The 24,852-nt window shown below is 46.0% G+C and overlaps 1 pseudogene; it reads left to right on the forward strand.

The window, feature by feature from the left end:
- LOC140468663 (NACHT, LRR and PYD domains-containing protein 1-like) overlaps nt 1-12,098 on the forward strand; it is a 63,330-nt pseudogene extending 51,232 nt beyond the window's left edge.
- The last annotated feature ends 12,754 nt before the right edge of the window (nt 12,099-24,852 follow it).

Here is a 24,852-nt window from a genome sequence, read left to right on the forward strand (position 1 = left end):
GCTTATATTTATCTATAAGTTTTCTTGAAATGTAAACTCCAGTTTCCCTGTTATTGACACTAACTCTTTTTTTTCTTTCCTCATATAATTTTCATATTTCAGGTTATGGGGCAATCGATTCAGTTCAAATGAGAAGACAACTGAAGTTGCTGGAGTCACTGAGACCCAACCTGACTGTGTACACATGGGCATTTCAATTTATATTACCATTGCATTCAACATTTGAACAATTATCTGATTTCCTCTCCTCGAAGTGGCTGTACTCCAGAGTGAAATCCTATTGGCTGTTGCTGAAGCTCTAGCTCGAGCTGGGTGAGGGTGAGGGTGGTCTCCCATTGAGGTCAGAGGTCGAGCCACAGGGTCACCAGACTCTGGGGGGCTTGGCCCCATAGCACAGCTTCTGTAGGATATCCAGGTCTGAGTATTCTTCAGTTGGAAATACACACCCATGAAAGAGCCATCGTGGGGCTCCCTGTGGGCTGCACAGTGTGACACTGACAATTACCCTAAGGGCTTGGAAGTGAAGACCCAAGGATTCCCAAGTGATATTTGCTCCTAGTGTCTCTGCTTGGGAAGTGCACCACCATGTGTTGAGGACAGGGGCTCTTCAACTGTGATAGATTCAAAAGGATTAAATATCTACTGTGTGGGCTGCCTTGGAGAGTATTCTGTTGCAGCAGATACTGGCAGATTTTGCAACCAGGGAGTTACACTGAAAAGTAAGTACTTTGCTGCATTATTTCCATTAAGAAAGGAACAATTCCAGTGGCCAGGAATTTGTTGGAGCAGCACAGGCTGGAGTTGCATGTCAAGATCTTGCAGAAACCTGGACATAACACCTGGTGGATATAGGTTAAAACAATGACTGCAAATGCTGGAAACCAGATTTTGGATTAGTGGCGCTGGAGGAGCACAGCTGTTCAGGCAGCATCCGAGGGTCAGCAAAATCGATGGTTCAGGCAAAAGCCCTTCCTCAGGAATAAAGGCAGAGAGCCTGAAGTGTGGAGAGATAAGCTAGAGGAGGGTGGGGGTGGGGAGAAAGTAGCATGGAGTACAATAGCTGAGTTGTGAAGGCGATGAAGGTGATAGGTCAGGGAGGAGGGTGGAGTGGATAGGTGGAAAAGAAGATAGGCGGGTAGGACAAGTCATGGGGACAGTGCTGAGCTGGAAGTTTGGAACGAGGGTGAGGTGGGGGAAGGGGAATTGAGGAAACTGTTGAAGTCCACATTGATGCCCTGGGGTTGAAGTGTTCTGAGGCAGAAGATGAGGCATTCTTCCTCCAGGCATCTGGTGGTGAGGGAGCGGCGGTGAAGGAGGCCCAGGACCTCCATCTCCTCGGCAGAGTGGGAGGGGGAGTTGAAATGTTGGGCCACAGGGCGGTGTAGTTGATTGGTGCGGGTATCCCGGAGATGTTCCCTAAAGCGCTCTGCTAGGAGGCGTCCAGTCTCCCCAAAGTAGAGGAGACCGCAGCGGTAGCAACAGTTGCAGTAAATGATATTAGTAGATGTGCAGGTAAAACTTTGGATGTGGAAGGCTCCTTAAGGGCCTTGGATGGCAGTGAGGGAGGAGGTGTGGGTGCAGGTTTTGCAGTTCCTGCGGTAGCAGAGGAAGGGGTCAGGATGGGAGGGTGGGTTCTAGGGGGGCGTGGACCTGACCAGGTAATCACGGAGGGAACGGTCTTTGCGGAAGGCGGAAAGGGGTGGGGAGGGAAATATATCCCTGTTGGTGGGGTCTTTTTGGAGGTGGCGGAAATGTCGGTGGATGATTTGGTTTATGCGAAGGTTGGTAGGGTGGAAGGTGAGCACCAGGGCGTTCTGTCCTTGTTACAGTTGGAGGGGTGGGGTCTGAGGGCGGAGGTGCGGGATGTGGACGAGATGCGTTGGAGGGCATCTTTAACCACGTGGGAAGGGAAATTGCGGTATATAAAGAAGGAGGCAATCTAGTGTGTTCTGTGGTGGAACTGGTCCTCATGGGAGCAGATACGGCGGAGGCGGAGAAATTGGGAATACGGGATGGCATTTTTGCAAGAGGTAGGTTGGGAAGAGGTGTAATCCAGGTAGCTGTGGGAGTTGGTGAGTTTTTTAAAAATGTCAGTGTCAAGTCGGTCGTCATTAGTGGAGATGGAAGGATCCAAGAAGGGGAAGGAGGTGTCAGAGATGGTCCAGGTAAATTTAAGGTCAGGGTGGAATGTGTTGGTGAAGTTGATGAATTGCTCAAGCTCCTTATGGGAGCATGAGGTGGCGCCAATGCAGTCATCAATGTAGCGGAGGAAGAGGTGGGGAGTGGTGCCGGTGTAATTACGGAAGATCGACTGTTCTATGTAGCCAACAAAGAGATAGGCATAGCTGCGGCCCATACGTGTGCCCATGGCTACCCCTTTGGTCTGGAGGAAGTGGGAGGATTCGAAGGAGAAATTGTAAAGGGTGAGGACCAGTTCTGCCAAACGAATGAGAGTGTTGGTGGAAGGATACTGTTGGGGACATCGGGAGAGGAAAAAAACAGAGGGCTTGGAGGCCCTGGTCATGGCGGATGGAGGTGTAGAGGGATTAGATATCCATGGTGAAGATGAGGCGTTGGGGGCCGGGGCAATGGAAGTCTTGGAGGAGGTGGAGGGCGTGGGTGGCATCTCGAACATATGTGGGACTAGGAGTGGTAGGACAGTGTCGAGGTAGGTAGAGATGAGTTAGATTAGATTACTTACAGTGTGGAAACAGGCCCTTCACCCCAACAAGTCCACACCGCCCTGCCAAAGCGCAACCCACCCATACCCCTACATTTACCCCTTACCTAACACTATAGGCAATTTAGCATGGCCAATTCACCTGACCTGCACATCTTTGGACTGTGGGAGGAAACCGGAGCACCCGGAGGAAACCCACGCAGACACTGGGAGAATGTGCAAACTCCACACAGTCAGTCGCCTGAGGCGGGACATGAACCCGGGTCTCTGGCGTTGTGAGGCAGCAGTGCTAATCACTGTGCCACCGTGCCGCCCACCAGTTCAGTGGGGCAGGAGCATGCTGAGACAATTGGTCGGCCAGGGTGGTCAGGCTTGTGGATCTTGGGAAGGAGGTAGAACCGGGCAGTGTGGGGTTCCCGGACTATGAGGTTGGAAGCTGTGGGTGGGAGATCTCCTGACGTGATGAGGTTTTGTATGGTCTGGGAGATGATAGTTTGGTCTGTGATGCCCTGCGGATCTCCCAGACCATAATGTGGATTTCAACAGTTTCCTCATTTCCCCTTCCCCCACCTCACCCAATTCCAAACTTCCAGCTTAGCACTGTCCCCATGACTTGTCCTTTCTGCCTATCTTCTTTTCCACCTATCCACTCCACCCTCCTCCCTGACCTATCACCTTCATCCCCTCCCCTACTCACCTATTGCACTCCACCCCCACCCTCCTCTACCTTATCTCTCCACGCTTCAGGCTCTCTGCTTTTATTCCTGATGAAGGGCTTTTGCCCAAAACGTCGATTTTGCTGCTCCTCGGATGCTGCCTGAACTGCTGTGCTCTTGAAGCACCACTAATCCAAAACCCTGTGGATATCATCTGGGGAACTGAAGACTGATGGGAGAGCCATTTTCTGCAACTCTCCTAAAGAATCCACTAAAGTTGGAACATTTTGGACGGTTCCACTTCTGAAAAGTTAAGTTACCCAGGATTGAGCTAGCTGGGTCCTACAGGATATAACTGCTCGACTGGGTCTGCAGAAGCTGGTGAGAAAATCAACAAAAGGGAAAAACAAACTTGACCTCATCCTTACCAATCTGCCAACTGCAGATGCATCTGTCCACGACAGTATTGGTAAGAGTGAGCACCACACAGTTCTTGTGGAGATGAATCCCCACCCTCAAATTCAGAATAATGTCTGACATTGAGTGCCACGTGATCCCCGTGCTAAATATGGTAACCTTCAAATAGATCTAGCAACTCCAGACTGGGTCCACAACACCTCTGTGGATACCATCAACAGTAGCAGAATTGTCTTTCAGTCTGTGACCTCATAGCCCAGCATATCGTGAACAGTGGTGAATGGTTAAACAACTCACTGGAGGAGGAGGCTCCTCCAATAACTCAATCCTCAATGATTGAAGAGCCCAGCACATCCATACAAAAGATAAGGGTGAAGCTTTCGCAGCAATCTTCAGCCAAAAGTGCTGAATGGGTGATCCATCTCGGCTGCCTCCAGTAGCCCCCAGCATTACAGATACCAGTCTTCAGCCAATTTAATTCCCTCCTTGTAATATCAAGAAATGGTTGGAAGCACCGGATACTGTAAAGTCTACAGGCCCTGGCATCATTCCAGCAATAGTACTCCAGATTTGTGCTCCAGAGCTTGCTGCTACTCTTGCTAAGCTGTTCCAGCACAGTTACAATGCTGGCATCTACCCGACAATGTGAAAAATTGTCCAAGTACGTCCTGTACATTAAAAGCAGGAAAAATCCAACCTGGCCAATTACCACCCCATCGGTCGATCATCAGTAAAGTGATGGAAGGTATCATCAACAGTGCTATCAAGCAGCACTTGCTCAGCAACAACCTGGTTGGTGATGCCCGGTTTGGGTTCTGCCAGAGCCATTCAGCTTCTGACCTCATTACAGCCTTGGTTCAAACATGGACAAGAGAGCTGAATTCCAGAGGTGAGGCAAGAGTGTCAGCCCTTGACGTCAAGGCTACATTTGACCCAGTCTGGCATCATAAGGTTTGGCAAAACTGGAATCAATGGGTAGGGAGGAAACCTCTGATTAGAGTTATACCTGACACGTAGGAAGATGGTGATTGTTGGAGGTCAGTCACCTCAGCTCCAGGACATCTCTGCAGGAGTTCCTCAGGGTAGTGTCCTCTGATTGACCAACCTCAGCTGCTTCATCAATGACCTTTCCTCTGTCAGAAGGTCAGATGGGGGGATGGTCGCTGATGACTGCACAATGTTCAGCACCACTCATGACTCCTCAGACATTGAAGCAATCAATGTCCAAATTCAACAGGATCTGGACAATATCCAGGTTTGGGCTGACAAGTGGTGAGTGACATTCCATGCAAACGCCAGGCTGATCATCACTAAGAGACTATCTAACCATCAACCGTTGACATGAATGTTGTTACTATCACTGAATACCCCACTATCAACATCCTAGCAGTTGTCATTGATCAGAAAATCAACTTGACTCACGACATCAACGCACTGGCTACAAAAGCAGGTCAGAGGCTAGGAATACTGTGGTGAGTAACTCTTCTCCTGACTCCCAGAGCTTGTCCACCATCTATAATGCACAAGTCAGGAGTGTGATGGAATACTCCCCATTTGCCTGGATGGGTACAGCTCCAACACCATCTCGGACAAAGCAGCATGCTTTATTGGCACCACTACCTTCAAATTCCCCTCTCAGCCCCTCATCATCCTGACTTAGAAATACTGCGGATTTTTGATTGTGTGAATGAGGTGGGTGGGCAATATTTTGTTCACATAATTGATTTATTCGGTTAATTGATTTCCTCTGGAGCTTGGAGTTTAAGCCTGCTACCCATTCAGGAGACTAGGCAGCAGCACACTGCGTGTGAACCCCCATCCACTGTCTGCACCCCTGGCCGACCCGCCCACGCCCATATTCCACCCCACCCCCCCAACTTTTTACTGCAACTTTTTGACAGGTTCCACCTTTGCCCTATACAGGACAATGGGGGTGGAGGAATTACCTGAGAAAGGAGGGTTTAGGATTAACCCCTATGTAGAACTCCAGAGGGAGGGTGGGAGATCAGTCATAGACTCATAGAGATGTACAGCACAGAAACAAATCCTTCAGTCTAACCCATCCACGCCGACCAGATATCCCAACCTAATCTAGTCCCACCTGCCAGCACCCGGCCCACATCCCTCCAAACCCTTCCTATTCATATACCCATCCAAATGCCTTTTTAAATGTTGCATTTGTACCAGCTTCCGCCACTTCCTCTGGCAGCTCCTTCCATACACGTAACACCCTCTGCATGAAAATGTTGCCCCTTGGGTCTCTTTTATGTCCTTCCCTTCTCACCCTAAACCTGTGCCCTCTAGTTCTGGACTCTCCCACTTTGTCTATTTATACTATCCATGCCCCTCATGATTTTATAAACCTTTATAATGTCACCCCTCTGCCTCTGACACTCCAGGAAAAACAGCCCCAGCCTGTTCAGCCTCTCTCAATAGCTCAAATTCTCCAACCCTCATTTGGAGACAATGGCTGGACTGTCCAGGCACTGTTCTCTGCAGCATTTCAGTGAGCCAAGTTCATTTTTAAGCATTGTACCTATAAACAAAAGACGTCATGAGGGTTGAAAAAGATCTGTGACATAATGTTTCTATTGGGACCCTGAGATCCTCTTAAGCTAATGCAATATTAGGATAATCGAGGTTCCTCTGTATATTCTTGTTCTTTTACTGTCAATGGGTCAAAATCCTGGAATTCCCTCCCTCAAGCGATTTGAGGAAGGCAGCTCACCAATGCTATCTCAAGGCCAACTAGTGATGGGCAATAAATGTTGGCCCAGCCAGTAGCATTCACAGCCCACAACATGAATAAATTTGACAGAAAAGGAAATGTTAGGCAGTGAAGACCCCAACCCAATACCATTTTAAAAAGTCACTTTGGCCATTGCCTTCCCTGAGGTGTGCTTTCCTCAATACTTGCCCAGCACCTCTCTGTCAACCCTGACATTTTTCGAAACTCTTCCGTTGGCTTCAAAATTCTCAGCCACCAGCCCCCACAGCCCTAACACCATTCAATCCTAGCTAAATAACAGTCTACTACTTTTATGGTACCCCATGCTTACCTCACATTCTTACCCTTTCTGAGTAGCTGTAGTGGTCTCTGTGCTGCAGACTCGACACACCCCTGAAATAAAGGGGCTGGCTTGACTTCCCCCGTACCCTTGCACTAAGGGAAACTGTATTCATTTCAACTACACTCAGTATTTGTTGGGGATTGAGTCAGAATTTTCAGCTACAAAAGTAGAGCTCAGTACTAACATTTTTTGGGGGAAAAAAGGAGAACCAATCACTAAGAATATTTGGGCCCGTGTATTAAATGCCGACTCTGTCCCATTGTTATTAGTGTTATTTTCAACCAGACAACTGAACAGAATTGAAGTGGTGCACACCGTCTGGAACATGTCAAATAAAGAATTGACCTGGTAAATTCTCCTGCATGCTGAAAAAAAAAATTGTGGAAGTAGTTGATTCAGTCTGAACTACACTGCAGTAAATGGGCATATAGTGTCCATGTCTAAACTACCGAGGGTATAATGTATGGAGTCTGGTCTTAACAGAGCAAGGTTATCAACAGTTATACAGGAGGAAGATAGTTTGATATTCTGAGTCAGGTTCCTTATGCCATAACTCTGTTCTGTTGGTGCTGTTTTTCAGAATCTGATGGATCTACAATACATGATATTATTTCCTGCTTTATTTTACATCCGATCCGACGTCGTTTGACCGTTCTCACCTCGCTCTTGTAAAGTAATGACAAAGTTTCACCGTATTCATCAGACTTCCCAAATCACAGAATGGGAACAGATAATAACAGTGAAATCAAAGATAGAAGAAGGCTGACCAAAAGTAACAGCTCGGGGAAATTGAGGTCAGTGACTTTACCAGCAACCCCCACCTTTGGGAAGTGAATGGAAAAGAAAACTGGTTGTGTAGAGTAGAATCCATACCATGCAGTAAGAGGCCCAATGTGTCTGCACCGACCCTCCAAAGAGCATTCCAGCTTATCCCCATATCCCTGCATTTACTGCGGTGAATCCAGTGAACCTGCACACCTTTGGACTGTGGGAGGAAACTGGAGCCTCTGGTGGAAACACCCACAGACGTGAATAAGATGCAGACTGCACACAGTCTCCTGAGGCTGGGTTTGAACCTGAGTCCCTGGTGCTGTGAGGTAACAGTGCAATCTGTTGAGTCACTGCTGCCCTTCAAATATTTGGACTTTAAAACTTTTTATTGTGATTTTTTTAATGTCAATTTCTCATCCGAGCGGAAAGTAGGAGGACAAATGTCCTGCAGGTACCAGCGAACTCTGTTCAAATGGACACAACAGATCCGACCCACTTAAACAGAGGGTGCAATGAATTAACTGCTGCTGTCACCGCTGAGGCATTAAAAGAAACGAGTTGGGCAGGGTACAGTAGCATAGCCGACTGACTGTTCCCATTTTAGGCAAGTTCACAACTGCTGTGCAGAAGGACTTGGGTGTCCTGCATGAATCACAAAATGTTGGTTTGCAGGTGCAAAAGGTAATTAGTAAGTCAAATGGAATATTGCCTTTCATTCATAGAGGGATGGTGCTTAAAAAATAACGAGGTTATGCTGCAGCTGTACAGGGTGCTGGTGTGGCCACCTGTAGAGTACTACTTGCAGTTTTGATCTCCTCACTTAAGAAAAGATGTACTGTCACTGGAACAAGTGCAGAGGAGATTCCTGAATTCAGAGGATTGGCTTATGACGAGAGATTGCATAGAATGGGACTATACTCCTTGGAATTTAGAAGAATGAGCAGAATTATATAGAAACATATAAAATTATGAAGGGAGTAGATAAGATAGAAACAGAAAGGCTGTTTCCACTGGTGGGTGAAACTAGAACTGGGAAAATAGCACCAAAGTAACAGAAGAGATTTAGGACTGAGTTGAGGAGGAACTTTTTCACCCAAAGCATTGAAAATCTGTGGAATTCCCTGCCTAGTGAAGTAGTTAAGTCTGCCTTGCGGCAAAGATAATTCCTTTCCTGTTCAAAGATCTAAAGGTTATTTTGAGTCAGTGGGTAAATGGAGCTGAGTCTGCAGAAAAATCAGTTGTGATCTTGGCAGAGCATGGTCAATGAGCCAGATGGCGTACTGCTGGTTCTGTTTCTTACATTCTAATCAACAGCATTTGGTAGACGACTGAATGGATTCAGTAACCACGGACACTGATCTAAACTATAAATTAATAATCACTTGATTTAGTGAATTCTTGCTGATGGTGACAGTGAGTTATAGAGTCATAGAGATGTACAGCATGGAAACAGACCCTTTAGTCCAACCCATCCATGCCAAACAGATATTCCAACCCAATCTAGTCCCACATGCCAACACCCGGCCCATAACCCTCCAAACCCTTCCTATTCATATACCCATCCAAACGCCTCTTAAATGTTGTAATGTTGAAAAAGTTGTCTCTTCGATCTCTTTTATATATTATCCCTCTGACCTTAAACCTATGCCCTCTAGTTCTGGACTCCCCGACCCCACGGAAAAGACTTTGTCTATTTATCCTATCCCTACCCCACATAATTTTGTAATCCTCTATAAGGTCACTCCTCAGCCTCCGATGCTCCAGGGAAAACAGCCCCAGCCAGTTCAGCCTCTCCCTGTAGTTCAGATCCTCCAAGCCTGGCAATCTCCTTGTAACTCTTTTTCTGAACCCTTTAAAGTTTCACAACATCTTTCCGATAGGAAGGAGAGCAGAATTGCACGCAATATTCCAACAGTGGCCTAAACCAATGTCCTATACAGCCGCAACATGACCTCCCAACTCCTGTACTCAATACTCTGACCAATAAAGGAAAGCATACCAAATGCCGCCTTCGCTATCCTATCTACCTGCGACTCCACTTTCAAGAAGCCATGAACCTGCACTCCATGGTCTCTTTGTTCAGTAACACTCCCTAGGACCTTACCATTAAGTGTATACGTCCTGCTAAGATTTGCTTTCCCAAAATGCAGCACCTCGCATTTATCTGAATTAATCTTCATCTGCCATTTCTCAGCCCATTGGCACATCTGGTCCAGATCCTGTTGTAGTCGGAGGTAACCCTCTTCGCTGTCCACTACACCTCCAATTTTGGTGTCATCTGCAAACTTACTAACTGTACCTCTTATGCTCGCATCAAAATCATTTATGTAAATGACAAAAAATAGAAGGCCCAGCACCGATCCTTGTGGCACTTCCACTGGTCTGAAAAGCAACCCTCCACCACCACCCTCTGTCTTCTACCTTTGAGCTAGTTCTGTATCTGAATGACTAGTTCTCCCTGTATTCCATGGGATCTAAGCTTGCTAATCAGTCTCCCATGGGGAACCTTCTCGAGCGCCTTACTGAAGTCCATATAGATCACATCTACTGCTCTACCCTCCTCAATTGTCTTTGCTACTTCTTCAAAAACTTCAATCAAGTTTGTGTAACATTTTTTCCCACGGACAAAGCCACGTTGACTATCCCGAATCAGTCCTTGCCTTTCCAAATACATATACATCCTGTCCCTCAGGATTCCCTCTAACAACTTGTCCACCACCGAGGTCAGGCTCACCGGTCTATAGTTCCCTGGCTTGCCTTTACTGTCCTTCTTCAATAGTGGCACCACGTTTGACAACCTCCAGTCTTCCGGTACCTCACCTGTGACTATTGATGATACAAATATCTCAGCAAGAGGCCCAGCAATCACTTCTCTAGCTTCCCACAGTGTTCGAGGGTACACCTGATCAGGTCCTGGGGATTTATCCACCTTTAAGCTTTTCAAGACACCCAGCACTTCCTCCTCTGTTATCTGGGCATTTTGCATGATGTCACCATTTATTTCCCTACAGTGTATATCTTTCTTATTCTTTTCCACAGTAAACACTGTTGCAAAATATTCAGTTTGTATCTTCCCCCATTTTCTGTGGCTCCACACAAGGTCTGCCTTGCTGATCTTTGAGGGGCCCTATTCTCTCTCTGGTTACCCTTTTGTCCTTAATATATTTGTCAAAACCCTTTGGATACTTCTTAATTCTATTTGCCAAAGTTATCTCATGTCCCTGTTTCGCCCACCTGATTTCCCTCTTAAGTATACTCTACTTTTTTTATACTCTTCTAAAGATTCACTTGATCTATCCTGTCTATACCTGACATATGCTTCCTTCTTTTTCTTAACCAAACCCTCAATTTCTTTAGTCATCCAGCATTCCCTATACCTACCAGCCTTCCCTTTCACCCTAGCAGGAATATACTTTCTATAGATTCTCGTTATCTCATTTCTGAAGGCTACTTATTTTCCAGCCATCCCTTTACCTGTGAACATCTGCCTCCAATCAGTTTTCGAAAGTTCTTGCCTAATACCATCAAAATTGGCCTTTCTCCAATTTAGAACTTCAACTTTTAGATGTGGTCTATCCTTTTCCATCACTATTTTAAAAGGAATAGAATTCTAGTCGCTGGCCCCAAAAGCTCCCCCACTGACACCTCAGGAGAAAGTGAGGACTGCAGATGCTGGGGATCAGAGCTGAAAAATGTGTTGCTGGAAAACCTCAGCAGGTCAGACAGCATCCAAGGAGCAGGAAAATTGACGTTTGGGGTGTAAGCCCTTCTTCAGGAATCCACTGACACCTCAGTCACCTGCCCTGCCGTATTTCCCAAGAGTAGGTCAAGTTTTGCACCTTCTCTAGTAGGTACATCCACATACTGAATCAGAAAATTGTCTTGTACACACTCGAAATTCCTCTCCATCTAAACCTTTAACACTATGGCAATCCCAGTTGACGTTTGGAAAGTTAAAATCCCCTACCATAACTACCCTATTATTCTTACAGATAGCTGAGATCTCCTGACAAGTTTGTTTCTCAATTTCCCTCTGACTATTGGGGGGTCTATAGTACAATCCCAATAAGGTGATCATTCCTTTCTTATTTCTCAGTTCCACCCAAATAACTGCACTGGATATATTTCCGGGAATATCCTCCCTCAGCACAGCTGTAATGCTATCCCTTATCAAAAATGCCACTCCCCCTCCTCTCTTGCCTCCCTTTCTATCCTTCCTGTAGCATTTGTATCCTGGAATATTAAGTTGCCAGTCCTGCCCATCCCTGAGCCATGTTTCCATAATTGCTATGATATCCCAATCCCATGTTCATAACCATGCCCTGAGTTCATCTGCCTTCCCTGTTAGGCCCCTTGCATTGCAATTTATTAGTTTAATTTATTACTCCTACCTTGTCCCTGACTGTTCTCAGCTGTACCCGTCTCCAGTCGATCTCTTTCCTCACTATCTCCCTGTGTGTCCCACCCTTCCCCTTCTCTTCGCCCCCCCCCCCCCCCCCCCCCCCCTCCAACCACCACCCGTTCGACTTTAGGTGCAATCCGTCCTTCTTGTACAAGTCACTTCTACCCCAAAAGAGATTCCAATGATCCAAAAATGTGAATCCTTCTCCCATACACCAGCTCCTCAGCCATGCATTCATCTGCTCTATCCTCCAATTCCTGCCCTCACCTAGCTCGTAGCACTGGGAGTAATCCAGATATTACTACCCATGTGGACATCCCTTTTTAAATTTCTGCCTAACTCTCTGTAATCTCCCTTCAGAGTCTCAACCTTTTCTGTTCCAATGTGGACAATGGCCTCTTGCTGGCCCCTCTCCCTGTGAGAACATTCTGCACCCTCTCTGAGACATCCTTGATCCTGGCACCAGGGATGCAACACACCATTCTGCTTTTTCCCTGCTGTCCACAGAAATGTCTGTCTGTACCTCTGACTACAGAATCCCCTAACATAATTGATCTCTTGGAAGCCAACGTATCCCTAGTTGCATTAGAGCCAGTCACACTACCAGAAACTTGGCTGTTTGTGCTACGTTCCCCTGAGAATCCATCACCCCCTATATTTTCCAAAACAGAAATGGGTATATCCTCAAAATGGATATATCCCTAAGTGCTGACCTCTCTCACCCTTCTTGGAGTTGACCCATTTATGCGACTGTATCTGAGACTTTTCCCCCCTTCCTGTAACTATGACAGTCTCTTATTCAATATGCTTTGTTCTATTTATGAATTGTATTTTATTAACGTTGCTGGGTGATCCGAGGTATTTGTTCCATCTCCCTGATGTGGGATTACATTACCTGTCACACAGACAATCACGGCATGATCCCCTCTGCTGAGGATTGACATCCATAGAGTCCAGCAGAGGGCGATTACTTTTGGTAGTGTGCATACTGTAATTGACTCTGTCCTGAGTCTAAGCATGTTGAAAACCATTTGTGTCAAGCAGCTATTTCTCGGCATTGACTATCAATGAGCTATTAATAACAAAAGCAAAACAGCCTTGAAGTATCACTTGGCATATTCCTAGAAATGAAGTACGTTGTTCAAAAGTGTTGTGTTCAATTCCATCATACACTTCTGTTCAATTTTGTAAACACCAACTTGTATCTATTTGTTTAATAATCTTTGTGATCAGTTGTAAATATGGTGTGTTAATTATATACTCTACTTATCATGATTTTGGCTGAAGCTCAGTCATTAAGCTTGCTGACATGTTTGTTTTAGTTTCATAACTTTATGCTAAGAATCTTTTGCTCAATTGTCCAAGAATTTTTTGTGTTCATTTGTGAACTAAACTTGTACCTTACTTGCAAAAAGCTTGATGTTTGTTTGCGGAATAAACTTGTTCTCATGAAGAAGTGCTCGCTCATTTGCTGTCACACTCTCACACGCGTGCACACATTCGCTCACACAGTTACACAGGCACATGGAATGACCAAATATATTGGGATTTTGAAATATTAAAGCTCCATGAAAGAATCCCTGTGTGCCAGATGAACATAGGCCATTCACACAACTGGGTCACTCTCAGGACTCCCTTCCTCTATTGGAGTCAGATCCTGTGCTTGGGAGCATGACATGGCACAGGGCATGAGGAGGGCAGTCCATGTGGCTGTTCACACCCAGCAATCGAGCAGGGGGTCAGAACAGAGAATCAAACCAAGACCTTGGTGTTGAATTTTTGGAGTGAGTTGAAATCTGCATCTCTCATCAGATTATACCTGCTGTTATTTTTTTTTCTGAGTGTGATATAATTAAGGAAACATTGAGCTTGATAGAGTAATGTTTTACTTGAGCAGGGAGGGAATGATGAGGGCAGTGTAGAGGGAACTTCATTCTGTATCTATCTCCATGATGCCCCTTTCCTGGAAGTGTTTAATGGAAATACAGTAAAGAAAGCTTTACCGTGTACCTAACCACATACAATCCCTGTCCTGAAACTGTTGATGGGAACAGTGTGGGATTTAACCTGAACAATTGATCCAGGTATGCTATTTTGGAAAATGTAGGGGGTGATGGATTCTCAGGGGAGCATAGCATGAACAGCCAAGTTTCTGGTCGTGAGACTGGTTCTAATGCAACGAGGGGTACGTTGGCTTCCAAGAGAGAGTTCCAAACCTCTCCCTCCCTTTGTGATTGAAAGTGATTCCTAACACCTCCCCTGAATGCTCTAGGCACACATTCTCAGACTCTGTTCTCTCTTTTTCTAGAATCTCCAACCAGTAGGAATCATTGCTTTGACCTACCACTTGTCCTTTTCATATCTTGAAGCTAACGACCAGATCACTCCTCAAGCTTCTTAATTCTAGAGGAAACTGGCCACATTTATGCAATCTTTCCTCCGAATGCAACTCCCGAGGTCCAGGATAATTCTTGGAAATCTCCTTTGTGCTCCCTCTTTGTTCTCCGATCTGATAGCTACACACTTGCTTGCATTGAACTCCATCTAACACAGTTTTCCCCATTCACCCAGTCTATCAATCTTCCTTTGTAGTTGGTGGTACTATCTGCACTGTCTACAGTGCTGCCTAACGTTGTCACAGAGTCATTGAATCAGAGTCCTACAGCACGGAGATAGACCCTTCAGCCCCAACTGGTCCATGCTGACCAAAATGTCCATTTACACGAACCCCATTTTCTGCATTTGGTCCATATCCTCCTAATCCTTTCCTATCCATATATCTGTCCAAATGCTCTTGAAATACATTACAAATACATTAAGGGCAAAAGAGTAACTGGGGAGAGAATAGGGCCCCTCAAAGATCAGCATGGCAGCCTTTATGTGGAACCACGGGAGATGGGGAGATACTAAACAAATGTTTTGCATCAGTGTTTACTGTGGAAAAGAACATGGAAGATGTAGAATGCAGGGAAATAGATGGTGACATCTTGAAAAATGTCCATATTACAGAGGAGGAAGTGCTGGATGCCTTGACACATATAAAAGTGGACAAATCCCCAGGGCCTGATCAGGTGTACCCTCGAACACTGTGGGAAGCTAGGGAAGTGGTTGCTGGGCCTCTTGCTGAGATATGTGTATCATCAATAGTCACAGGTAAGGTGCCAGAAGTCTGGAGGTTGGCTAAGAGGGTGCCACTGTTTAAAAAGAGTGGTAAGGACAATCCAGAGAACGAGAGGCCAGTGAGCCTGATGTTGGTGGTGGGCAGGTTCTTGGAAGGAATCCTGAGGGACAGGATATACATGTATCTGTAAACTCAAGGAATGATTAAGGATAATCGACATGGCTTTGTGCATGGGAAATCATTTTGACAAACTTGATTGAGATTTTTGAAGAAGTAACAAAGAGGATGGATGAGGGTAGAGTGGTGGACATGATCTATACGGTCTTCAGTAAGGCGTTCAATAAGGTTCCCCATGTTAGACTGGTTAGCAAGGTTAGATCTCATGGAATACAAGGAGAACTAGCCATTTGGATACAGAACTGGCTCAAAGGTAGAAGACATAGGGTGGTGGGAGAGAGTTGTTTTTCAGACTGGAGGCCTGCGACCAGTGGAGTGTGACAAGGGTCGGTGCTGGGTCCACTACTTTTCGTCATTCATAAAGATGATTTGGATGTGAGCATAAGAGATATAGTTAGTAAGTTTGCAGATGACGCCAAAATTGGAGGTGCAATGGACAGCAAAACAGGTTACCTCAGATTACAACAGGATCTTGATCAGATGGGCCAATGGGCTGAGAAGTGGCAGATGGAGTTTAATTTAGATAAATGTGAGGTGCTGCATTTTGGGAAAGCAAATCTTAGCAGAACTTATACACTTAATGGTAAGGTCCGAGGGAGTGTTGCTGAATAAAGAGACCTTGGAGTGCAAGTTCATAGCTCTTAAAAGTGGAGTTGCAGGTAGACAGGATAGTGAAAAGGCATTTGGTATGCTTTTCTTTATTGGTCAGAATGTTGGGTACAGGAGGTGGGAGGTCATGTTGTGGCTATATAGGACATTGGTTCGGCCACTTTTGGAATATTGCATGAAATTCTGACCTTCCTATCGGAAAGATATTGTGCAACATGAAAGGGTTCAGAAGAGGTTTGCAAGGATGTTGCCAGGGTTGGAGGATTTGAGAAATAGGGCAAGGTTGAAAGGCTAGGGCTGTTATTCCTGGAGTGTCGGAGGCTGAGGGGTGACCTTACAGAGGTATACAAAATCATGATGGACATGGATAGGATAAATAGACAAAGTCTCTTCCCAGTGCTGAGGGAGTCCAGAACTAAAGGGCATAGATTTAGGGTGAGAGGGGAAAGATATAAAAGAGACCTAAGGGCAACCTTTTTATGCAGAGAGTGGTACATGTATGGAATGAGCTGCCAGAGGAAGTGGTGGAGGATAGTGCAATTGCAACATTTAAAAGGCATCTGGATGGGTATATGAATAGGCAGGGTTTTGAGGAATATGGGCTGGGTGCTGGAAGGTGAGACGAGATTGGGTTGGGATATCTGGTTGGCGTGGGCAAGTTGGACCGAAGAGTCTTTCAGTTGCTATACATCTCTATACCTCTTAAATGTTGTTAACGTACCTGCCTCAACCACTTCCACATCTGCATACACCCTCTGTGTAAAAATGTTGCCCCTCAGGTTCCCTTTTATTCTTTCCCCACTAACCTTAACTTGAGGCCCTCTAGTCCTCAATTCCCTAACTCTGGGGAAAAGACTGAGTGCATTCACCCTATCCATGCCTCTCTTGATCTTATAGATCTCCTATGCTCTAAAGAAAACAGTAATGGCTTGTCCAACCACTCCCTATAACTCCATCTCTTCAGTTCTGGCAATGTTTTTGTAAATTTCTTCCCATTCTTTCCAGTTTAACAACATCCTTCCTATTGCAAGGTGACCCAAACTGAACACAATACTTCAAGCGCAGCCTCACCAACGTCCTGTATAACTACAACATAACTTCCTAACTTCTATACTCAATACCCTGACTGATGAAGGCCAGTGTACCAAACGCCACCTTCCTGTCGACTTATGACTCTCCCTTCAGAGAACCATACACCTGAACAGCAGAGTCCCTCTGTTTCCCTGCACACCTTCAGGCCCTACTATTCAACATGGAACTCCTACCTTGATTTGACTTTCCAAAAATGCAAGACCTCGCACTTATCTATATTAAACTCCATTTGCCATTTCTCATCCCACTACCCCAGCTGATCAATATTCTGATGTAGTTCAGATATTCACTATCCACAATACTGCCTATTTTAGTGTCATCTGTAAACGTACTAATCATGCCTTGTGCATTCTCATCCAAATCACTGATGTAGATAACAAACAGCAATGAGCCCAGCACCGACCCTGAGGCACTCCACTAGTCATAGGCCTCCAGTCTGATAAGCATCCTTCCACGATTACCCTCTGCTTCCTACCATCAAGCCAAGTTGTATCCAATTTGTCAGCTGCCAAGAGATTCCATACGCTCTAAACTTCGAGAACAGCTTACCATGTGGAACCTTATCAAAGGCCTTACTGTAATCCACAGTAGAACTAGTCTACCATCCTGCCCTTGTCAACCTTTCTTGGTCACTTCATTAAAGAACTCTAACACGTGTGGGGCATGATCTCCCATGCACAAATCCGTTTGTACCTAACCCCATGCAGTCCCTGTGCTGGGAATATTTGATGGTGGGGGGGGGGGGGGGGGGGGGGGGGGGGTCAGTTTAGAGGGAGCTTCACTCTGGATCTAACCCCGTGCATTCCCTGTCCTGGGAGTGTTCGATGGGGACAGTATAGAGGGAGATTTACTCTCTATCTAACTCAGGGCTGTTCCTTATCTGGGAGTGTTTGTTGAGTTCAGTGCAGAGGCATCTTTATTTTGTAAATACTCACACTTGGAAAGAGGATTTTTCTTTCTGGTAAAACATGTTCAGTTTAATAATGACAGAACAGGGCTGCTAAATCTTCAATATATCAGAAGAGGAGACACCATGACAGACATTGCCTGCCGATTTGTTTTCAGCGGTTAAAAACATTATTCAATGTGGCTCATGTTCAGCGACCATAAAGGCTCATAACTGGGTGGGAACTAAAGTGTCAAATGTTAGCGGTAAGTGTTTGTTGACGGTGTCAGCTCTTTGCCGTGTAAAACCACATCCTGCACCGAGCTGTCCTTTCGCAAAGGAAGTTGTGCATTTCTCTGCAATTAATTTTCTTGCTTTCCCTCCCATTTGTCTTGAGATGCCATTTATGTGCAAAACAGGGAAAAGTGAACCATTCACTCCCATGTGAGACACTCCACTGTCTATGTGCTTCTTATTCAGAACTGGGTGTCTGCCCGATACGTAGTGAATGATTCACCCTCGATCTCCTCGTGCCAGCTCCGGTAACTCAGAATCTAGCAGTGTATACAGGGTTGTTTTGCTGTGTGTGGTACTGGCTCCATTTACGTGCAAGACAACTATTCCACTTCCCTATTTCTTTCTGTGGCCTTGTGCTTATAGGGTCATACAGTTGTACAGCATAGAAACAGATCCTTCAGTCGAACTTGTCCATGCGGACTGAATATCCTAAAGTAATGTAATCCCATTTCGCCCATATCCCTCCAAACCCTTTTTATTCATGTACTCAGCCAGATGCCTTTTAAATGTTGTCATTGTACTAGACTCCACCACTTCCTCTGGCAGCTTGTTCCAAATACACACCACCCTCTGTGTGAAAGAAATGCCACTTCAGTCCCTGTTAAATCTTTCACCTCTCAACCTAAACCTATATCCTCTAGTTCCAGTCCTGCCTGCTCCAGAGGATTGTCTTAACATCTCTGAATTGGGTTGAACTTTGTTGTTGAAAATCTGAATCCAGGATCTAGCCCAAACAATATACAATTTAAAACATATCCTGGTGTTAAAATGTACATTAAATACGTACAGTGGATTGACCATTTGCACAAAATTCCTTTATGAGTCTGGTCGCTCACAGTCATAAGAAAACAGAAATTGTTACTTGGTCATTAATTCAGCTGCTGGGCAATATTAGGAACACAGGGTTGGACAAGCACCAATGTTCGTTCCAAAGTAGATATTATTGTTGAAAACAGTGGCTGAAAATGCTTAATATTCACAGAAGACGTCTGTTATAAAAGCAAATGTCAGAAAAATGCTGTAACTTTCACTTCTGCCTTACATGCAGTGGTTAGAAGCACAGCATATGATAATTGCATTTAAAACCACAAAGGGCTTATATGCTGTGTGAATAACAATAAAAAGTATACGTTGTAAATATCTTGCGTTGTTGATTTGAAACCACATCCTTATCACAGCTGCAAATATTATGCAGCCGGCAAAATCTTCTCATCTATGACAGAGAGTAAAGAGCACTGAGATGTTGCATGTTGGTTGAGATTACTTACAGTGTGGAAACAGGCCCTTCGGCCCAACAAGTCCACACCGCCCCGCCGAAGCGTAACCCACCCATACCCCTACATCTACATTTACCCCTTACCTAACACTATGGGCAATTTAGCATGGCCAATTCACCTGGCCTGCACATCTTTGGACTGTGGGAGGAAACCGGAGCACCCAGAGGAAACCCACGCAGACACGGGGAGAACGTGCAAACTCCACACAGTCAGTCGCCTGAGGCGGGAATTGAACCCGGGTCTCAGGCGCTGTGAGGCAGCAGTGCTAACCACTGTGCCACCGTGCCACCCAGTCTTTATTGACTGCCTTTCTCTCTGTGATATCCATATTAGGATCACTCATACTGTGGGACATGGCATGTTGCTCGCAATGATTGTAACTTTGACAGCACCAGTTATGTGGGTACATTTCCAGCCTCAGGCAACTGGCTGGATGGAGCTTGCATGTTCTCTCTCTGTCCATGTAGGTTTCCTCTGGGTGCTCCAGTTTCCTCCCACAGTCCAAAGGTGTGCAGGTTAGGTGGACGAGGTAAAACTGAGGATTGCAGTTGCTGGAAACCAGAGTTTAGATCAGCATGATGCTGGAAAAGCACAGCAGTTCAGGCAGCATTAGAGGAGCACGAAAATCGACTTTTCAAGCAAAAGCTATCAGGAATAGAGGCAGGGAGTCTTCATGGTGGAGAGTTAGGTGGACTGGCCTTGTTAAAATGCTCATAGTGTCCAAGGGTATGTATGCTATGTGGGTTGGAGGGTTAGTGTTGGCTGAATGGCCTCCTTCTACACTGTAGAGTTTCTATGAGATGCTCAGTACCTCTATTCATGAAGCTCAAAAGCTCATGTGCTTTGTCAGGGGCATGTCCTCTTGTTTTCTATCTCTTTTCACATGTTTATACTTGCCCTATCAAGTCTACCACACTGCCCTTCTGCTCAATGCAGCAATGTGCATTTCCCTGTAATAACTGTCATCCTTTGGATGTACATCACATTCAGCTTCTCTATATGTACAACAGGGAAAATGGAGCAATTTACTCCTGTGTGTTACATCATGTGGCACCTTGATAGTTTGTGATTTTGTTCACTATATAGGCGAGTAAAGTATTATTATTGCAACCATTCTTTTTATTTTTATTCACTCATGAGATATGGGTGTCATTGGCTGGGTTCAGCGTTTATTGCCCCGTCCCTAGTTGCCCATTGAGAAGATGGTGATGAGCTGCTTTCTTGAACTGCTCCAGTCCATCTGTGTAGACAGACCCACAATGTGCTTAGGAAGGGAATTCCAGGACTCTGACCCAGCGACACTGAAAGAATAGCCGATATATTTCCAAGTCAAGATGATGAGTGGCTTGGAGTGAAAATTGCAGGGGTTGGTGCACCCATGTATCACCTGCTCGATGGAAGTGGTCGTGGATTTGGAAGTTGCTGCCTAAAGATCTTCGGTGACATCTTGCAGTGCATCTTGTAGATAGTACACACTGCTGCTATTGAGCATTCACGATAGAGAGAGTGGATGTGGATGTGGTACCAAACAAGCGTGCTGCTTTGACCTGAAATGCATTGAGCTTCTTGAGTGTTGTTGGGCCTGCGCCCACCGAGGGAAGTGGGGAGTATTCCATCACACTCATTACTTTTGCCTTGTAGATGGTGGACTGGATTTGGGGAGTCAGAAGGTGAGCTATTCATTGCAGAATTCCTCACCTCTGAACCACTGTTGAGGACACAATATCACAATTCAGTGATGGTAACATCACTGAATATCAATGGGCTGTGGTAAAATTTGCTTTAGCTGGAGATGGTCATTCCCTGGAAGTTGTATCCTCTGAATACTACTTGCCATTTTTCATCTCATTCCTGGATATTTTCCGGATCTTTTTGCATTTGAATATGTTCTGTTTTAGTATCTGAGGAGTCACGAATGGTGCTGCATATTGTGCAATCATTGCTGAAAATCCCCACCTTTGATCTTATGATGGAGAAAAAGTCATTAATGAAGCAGCTGAAGATGGTTGGGCCTAGTGCACTACCCCGAGGAACTCCTGCAGAGATGTCCTGGAGCTGATTTAACTGACCCCCAACAACCACGACCATCTTCCCAAGTGTCAGGTATAACTCCAACCATCCAGTTAGACCCATAACCAATACTTAGACTCTCACCCCCTCTCTTCCATCCCATGACATCGATTGGGTTCCCCTTCTCCTCACCTACCATGTCATATTCAGGACATCATTACCGCTATTTCTATCACCTCCAGTGAAATGTCACCACCAGACAGATATTCCTCTCCCATCCCTTGTCTGCCTTCCACAGGGGCCATTCCGTCTGGCACTCCCTGGTCCATTCTTCCTTCACTCCTAACAAACCCCACAGCCCCAAGACACCTTCCCCTGCAACCGCTGAAGGAGTAAAACCTGCCTATTTACCTCCTCCCTCCTCAGTACCCAAGGACCCGAACATACCTTTGACGTGTAGCAGAGATTTACCTGCACTTGTCACAATCTAGTCTACAGCATTCGCTGCTCATATTGTGGGTGACTGCTTCACAGAACGTCTACGTTCTGCCTGCAAAAATGACCCTGAGCTTCCAGTTGCCTGTCATTTTAACACATCACCCTGTTCCCTGGCCAACATTTCTGTCTCGAGCTTTCTGTAGTGTTCCATTGGAAGAACAATACCTCATTTTCCATTTGGGACCTTGCAGCCTTCTGGACTCAATATCGAGTTCAATAATTTTAGGGCCTTACATCTCCCACGTCCTTTCCCCTACCCAACATACCAGGCCTTGTTAACTAATGGTGTACTATTATACACCACCCATTGTAAACCACTAACAGTCTCCAGTAACAGCTATTCATCCTCCCAGCCAGATTATAATCCACTCCCATGTCTGTCCAAATCTTCTTCTCTCTTTTTGCGCTCATTCCGAGCATTTACTCCTTATTCTGCCTCCTATAGCTACCTAGACTACACGTCTTCCCATCCTACTTCCTGTAGTGACCTAGACAACACCGCCTCCCCCCCCCCCCCACCTCCTGTAGCTATCTAGACTACACCTCCTCCCAGCTTACCTTGTGTAGCTACATAGATTATACCTCCGCCCAGGAGAAAGTGAGGACTGCAGATGCTGGAGATCAGAGCTGAAAGTGTGTTGCTGGAAAAGCGCAGCAGGTCAGGCAGCATCCAAGGAACAGGAGAATCGACGTTTCAGGATGCTGCCTGACCTGCTGCGCTTTTCCAGCAACACATTTTCAGCTTATACCTCCTCCCACCCTGCCTCCTGTCGCTATATAGACTACACCTCCTCCCATCCTACCTCCCTTAAGAACACCATTCCTTATTCCCATTTCCTCCGCCTCCACCACATCTGTTTCCAGAATGACCAATTCCACCACATAAAGTCCCAGATGGACTCCTTTTTTCATGATTGCAACTTCCCTTCCCATGTGGTTGCCGACCACACGATGTGGTCTCCTTTACATCGGAGAGACAGGATGCTTTCTTGTGGATCGTTCCAGAGAACATCTCTGGGACACCCACACCAACCAACCCCAACGCCCCATGGCTGAACACTTTAAATTCCCCTTCCACTCCATCAAGGACAGGCAGGTCATAGGCTTCCTCCATCATCAAACCATTACCACCCGATGTGGGGAGGAGGAACACCTCATTTTCCGCCTTGAAACCCTGCAAACACATGGGGATAAACATGGATTTCAACAACGACCTCATTCCTCATCCCCCCCCTCCACCCCCCCACATTATCCCAGTCCCAAGCCTCCAACTCAGCACAATTTTTGGTCCCGTCCATCACTGCCCCCCTGACCTATCACCTTCACCTCACCTTTTACTGGATTGGTGGTGCTGGAAGAGCACAGCAGTTCAGGCAGCATCCAACGAGCAGCGAAATCGACGTTTCGGGCAAAAGCCTTTCATCAGGAATCATTGTCCACCTATCACTTTCCCAGCTACCTCCCTCCAACCCCACCCCCCTCTCATTTATTTCTGAGCCCCTACTCACAGGCCTCATTCCTGATGAAGGACTCATGCCCAAACTCCTATTCTCCTATTCTTCAAAAGCTGCATGACTCGGCTGTGCTTTTCCAGCACCATATTAACTCTGATTTCTCTTCACAGACGCTGCCAGACCTGTCGAACCTTTCCAGCAAATTTTGTTTTTGTGGACGGAGAGTTTGTCCCTTTTTCCATCAACTCCTGTTTTGTTCTGGATCCTTGATCCAGTTGTTGTCAAGGCATATCACTCTCATCTCTGGCTCTTTTCTCCATGTTTATGTTAACTCTGTAATGAAGTCAGGAGTAAAGTAGCTCTAACAGAATGCACACAGAGTATCCATGAGAAGGTTTCTGCTAATCCAATCTTGCTTCATAACACGAGAAGCATGTTTATTAATCTATATTTAATCATACAACAATCACTGAATACCACACATAGCCATCTCCCCACACTCAGCCATGATTGAATGGCGGAACAGATTAGATGGGCCGAATGATCCTTTATGTCAGGGGTGGCATGGTGGCTCAGCGCTTAGCATTGCAGCCTTACAGCACCAGGGACCCGTGTACAATTCCAGCCTCGGGCGACTGTCTTTGTGGAGTTTGCATGTTCTCCCTGTGTCTGCTTGGGTTTCCTCTGAGTGCCCCGGTTTCCTCCCACAGTCCGAAGATGTGCAGGCCAGTTGAATTGGCTATACGAAATTGCCCATAGTGTCAGGTGCATTGGTCAGAGGGAAATGGGTCTGGATGGGTTACTCTTTGGAAGGTCGGTGTGGACTTGTTGGGCTGAAGGGCCTGTTTCCACACTGTAGGGAATTAAATCTAATCTTGGTCTTCTCATCACTGGAAATATCACCGAAATTGAACTGCACGAGCCATATATATATTTTGTTTACAAGAGCAGGTCAGAGGTTGGGCATCCTGCAGCGAGTAACTCACCTCCTGACTCCCCAAAGCCTGTCCACCATCTAAAAGGCACAAGTCAGGAGTGTGATGGAATAATCCCTACTTGTCCTGGATGAGTGCAGCTCCAACAACACTCAAGACGCTTCACACCATCCAAGACAAAGCAGCCCACTTCACTGGCACAACATCCACAAAAATTCAATCCCTCCACCACCGATGCTCAGTAGCAGCAGTGTGTACTCTCTACAAGATGCACTGCAGAAGTTCACCAACGATCCTCAGCCAGCACCTTCCAAGCCCATGGCCACTTCCCCGTAGAAGGACAAGGGCAGCAGTTACATGGGAACATCACCCCGTTCAAGTTCCCCTCTGAGACACTTCCCGTCCTGACTTGGAAATATATTGGCCGTTCCTTCAGAATATCTCTCAGAATCCCGGGGCACTGTAGCTGAACATGTGTCTGTGTGGGTGCCCCCAGACA

The sequence above is a fragment of the Chiloscyllium punctatum genome, chromosome 47 (genome assembly GCF_047496795.1).
Source record: "Chiloscyllium punctatum isolate Juve2018m chromosome 47, sChiPun1.3, whole genome shotgun sequence".
Classification (NCBI taxonomy): domain Eukaryota; kingdom Metazoa; phylum Chordata; class Chondrichthyes; order Orectolobiformes; family Hemiscylliidae; genus Chiloscyllium; species Chiloscyllium punctatum.